Below are 4,444 nucleotides of genomic sequence, written 5' to 3'. Positions count from 1 at the left end.
CAGACTTTGCTACCACTTAGCAGATACCCTAGGTTTGCCCTAGGCAGCAGTGCAGGTACAAAACATGCAGGGATCAATGCTCACCGTGTTTAAACTCACTCCTGATCTTGCATGGTGCTGCTTGAGAAAACAAGCAAGTAATCAAGCCCAAAGGGCTGCTGCTTACAGGGACACATGCCAGGGTTTGCTGGCAGTAATGCTGGCAGGACAGGGTGAAGCCATGGGGAGGTGGGGGGGAAGCATTCCTCCCATCACAGCCTGGAGCTCTGGGGCTGCAAGCATGGCTTTGGCTGCAGCACAGCTAACCTTGCGCTGACAGGAAGGAGTTTGCCTTGTGCATCAACCCTTCTTACCCCTTCTTCACCTTAGCAGCAAAGAGTATCCCTTAGGCTAGCCAGGGTAAAGCAGAGCTCACACTCCCACCACCTACACCATCCTCCTCTCCTGTGGGCTGGGGATGGACATGCACAGCTCAATGAAGATAAGAGATGCAGCCCAAAATGTTCTGAAAAATACCAGATCCAGCAAGAAGTTTGGTTGAAGAGGAGGAGGAGTGTCTTTCCAGTATGCAGATGCTTGGGCAGGTTTTCTTTTCATTACCAAACTGCAGTTTCATGTTTTTCTGGTGTACTGAAAGCACAAGAGGGGCTCTTGTGGGTTTCAAATGAGTGGGACAAACCAGATGAACTTTTGCCACTGCATAGGTAAAATCTATATTTCCTTTCACAATACCCAGAATTTCTTTTGCTGACTCCTTTTTGATACGCTTCATTAACGTTTTGAAATCACTAGGTGTGAACGTGTCTTTCTGACCAGGACCAAACACAAGACCAGCTTTTACAGACAAGATTAATAGTAGTGGGTGGGCATTTCTTGGACAGAGCAAAGGACATCTGAGAAATCCTGAAGTCAAGAGTTAAGCCACAATGCTTTAGGCAATCTTTGAAGAAAAAGAAAGCTCTTGAATTAGTCTCAAACAGTATTGAATATCCAATAATGAAAAATAGTGGTTTGGGTGTTTGTGCTTCTTTTAACCCAAAATGCCGCTTTGTTTGCTTCATCTTTATTCTATCAAATATGTGTGAAGCCAGTGATTCCAAACTCAGAAAACCCTTCCCAATGTGAGCTTTCCTTGAGAAAGAGCCCAGGCATAGGCGGGGGCAGTCAGCCCTGGGAAACCTTCACACCTCACTTTGCTAACGATAATTGTTGTAAGCTGGGACAAAGAAGGCTTGCCTTTTTGATTATGTAGGACTTTTATCAGTAAAATGAATCTGAAGATGGAACAGAACAACCCTTGTTTATTCCTGCTATGTCTCATTTCAGCTTTGGAAAATTAAAACCAGAAAGTTAAAACAGAAATTCTCCACTGTAATGCAATAAAATAGATCCACGGTCCAAGGCAGCAAAGTGAAATCACATAATAAAAAAAACCATGCACAATGTATTGGGGTTTTCTTTGCCTTTTGAAATGTGAATAGGTATTCTGATAAGACATCAAACAGCAGCTGACAACATATACCACAGGAGGTTAATGTTTAATGTACTTCCCAGTAAGGCACTCTATAAAACAATATGAGTGTGCTCCCAACATTATTTCATTTATGCTCTCAGCAGCATTAAGCTTGGTATAAAACACACCTTTTTACTCCCCCATTGCACAGGAGGAGGAAGTGACTGCATAGAGAAATTACACGTTTGCCTCCAGGCTCTCTAGAAACCTGTGACAAAAAGGGGCCATTAAATCACTTGCTGTGTTAAAAATTCAGCCCTGGGAATCATCTACAAGCCTGACATCCAGACACGCTTTTAATACAAAGTTGGTTTTTAGTATATCATCTTAGGTCTAGGATCCTAAACTATGGTCTGAGGGTGCTGGTGGCCAACAAGATCACGCCAATGGCCTTCAGGTGTTACAGAACCATGTCAGAAGTAGCATTCGCCACCCTCCATCAAAATGCTGATCCCAAGGGTGCTTGGTGGTCCTCCAAGAAACTCTGCAAAAAGCAAAGGCATCCAATCTTCTAGTAACTAAAAAGTTTTCAGCATTGTCAGCGAAGCGGCCGGCTCACTGTGCGGCGATGTGGCAGCGCGGTGCAGGGCTGAGCCACAGGCGGCAGGGAAGAGAGGCGGCTGGGCAGGCTGCTGGGCAGGCTGGGCTGGCAGGCTGTGGCAGCGCGGTGCAGGGCTGAGCCACAGGCGGCGGGGAAGAGAGGCAGCTGGGCAGGCTGCTGGGCAGGCTGGGCTGGCAGCTGCTGCCTGCCGCTGCCCTGGCATCCCGCTCCTGCTCCGTGGCCGCAGTGCAGTGCGTGGGGTGCTGAAAGGAGGGGGCTTACCTGCGGCACAAGAGCACCAGGCAGGGAATTGCTGCGCATGGAGAGAAAATCATGCTCTTATAAAAGGCAGCCAACTCTGGTGGCAGTCAGGGATACCAGGGGTTATACAGAGGTCTCGCGTTTCATTTGAAGTGTTTTCAGAGAACTAGGCAGGTGAGAAAGGATCAGCCCTTTGGCCATCACCGAAGTGTGAACACACAGCACCTGAGCTGAAAACATCCTCTACGCTGTTCCATCCCTAGCATGCCTCTGTTTCAAATCCTTTCCCATCTCCAGTGCAGGCGCTAGGGACGGGATTACCAAAGGTGAGAAGCACCGCAGAGCTGACAGATGCACCTGGTCCCTGTCACCCAGAGCCATGGGTGCAAAAATACAGGGATCAGCCAGAGGGGAAGGAGCAACCAACTTTTAACACAGCCGCTTCCAAGACAGTGCAAACACAGCTGTGGGAGAAGGAGACGTGCAGCAGCAATTAGACTTCACGGAGTCCAAAACACAACAGGCGAGCACAAGAAGGAAAACGACAGGCTGCCCTAAAGATAAAATACCGCCACTAGTCAGTCCCCTTGTAGTAAAGTGCCAGGGTTTGGGCAAGTTTTCCTCAAAGCTGGGTAGGTAAAACAAATTCCCACACCTGCGAGCACTACCTACCTCCCAGCTCAGCTCTGCTTCAGCCTTCTCCTCCTCCTCGGCCGGCGGCATGCGCTTTGGCAGGAGCCGTGCAGGAGCCCGGGAGGGAGCAGCTTTCAGTGCTGCGGCTTGGGGCAGCAGCTGCTGGCTCCTGGGACTGCAGGGACGCACAGATGGCAGGAGCTGGAGGCTGGCATGGGGACAGCACTGATTGCCTTTGGGCATCAAGGCTCCCCCCGTCACCGAATAATCAGATATACTTATAGTCCAGTTTTCTGGAAAGAGCGCCACTGTATGTTTCAATATATGAGGGCTGTTGTCTCCCTGACTGCTGCAGCTGTCAGCCAGCTTCTCTGCCTCTAATCATGAGATGCGGTCCTAGAGTGCCCCTGGATTTCACATTACACCATTAAAATGGGTAAAATGCTCTGTGTTGGAGCAATGCTGGAGCAGGAAGCACAGTGTGATTTCCCCAGTCCAGACAACTACCTGTTAGGTGTTTCTTCCCCTTGCACAGCCTCTTGCTCTGTGCCCCATCTACCCCCCTGGGGAGCCCTTTCATCTCCACCAGACTCTGTCCCAATGACCAAAGCACCCCCCCAGCCATGAGGGATGCACATCTAGGTCTTGGGCTGACCCAGGCCTCCGTCCTCGGTCCTCCTCTCCCTGGAAGCCAGCACCAACACCCAGCTTGCCAAAATGCGTGGAGGCTGGGGCTGCCATGGGACAGCAGAGACCACCATGGGATGGCAGGGACCACCACAGGATGGCAGGGACCACCACAGGACATCAGTGGCAGCCACGAGCAGAGTATGGCAAGGGCCGTCCAGGTGCCCCAAGAAGAGCAGCAGGAGGAGAGATACAGACAGTGTGTGCTGATGGCATCCATCCTGGGGTTCAGGATGCAGCCCAGAGGTGCCTCTGCTGCCCACGGCCCTCAAGCAAGGGACGTCTCCACAGCACGGGGTGACAGTCCAGTGAATGCAGTCATTCCCCTGCCATCCCATCGCCGCTGGGAAGAGGGGTCTTCGCATGCATACAGCTGCTTGGCTGCCTTCATTAACATGGGTTCAGCAAAGGAGTCAAAGGGACCTTAGCTCCTCTTTTCTGTCATCCAGTGTAGCATGTCAGCCACAAATTGCAGACAACAGGCAAAGAGCTGAGATGAGCAATGAACTTGGGTAAAGAAAGTGAAGCAGCAGGAGCACAAGCTCAGGGCATGGTGAGGGGAGATCCATGGAGGCCACAGGCAGCCAGGACAGGGCGGGATGGGCAGAATGGCACCAAGAGGGAAACAGAAAGCAGGTGATGGGGGCAAACGTCTTGCACAGTTCTTAGCCTTGGCCACGCTTGAGCTGATCTTTCTTTTTTTTTGCCATGAGGTGCTCTAGCACATCTTCCTCATCTGCTTCACCATGCCGACCCAAGGAACCAAGCTCTGCTGCCAGTGTCGCCAGCTGGGTATGGAGCTGGTCTTC

The sequence above is a fragment of the Aptenodytes forsteri genome, unplaced genomic scaffold (assembly GCF_000699145.1).
Source record: "Aptenodytes forsteri isolate BGI_AS27 unplaced genomic scaffold, ASM69914v1 Scaffold523, whole genome shotgun sequence".
Taxonomy (NCBI): Eukaryota; Metazoa; Chordata; class Aves; order Sphenisciformes; family Spheniscidae; genus Aptenodytes; species Aptenodytes forsteri.
The sequence above is the reverse complement of the archived record's forward strand: the minus strand, read 5'-3'. Positions refer to the sequence as shown.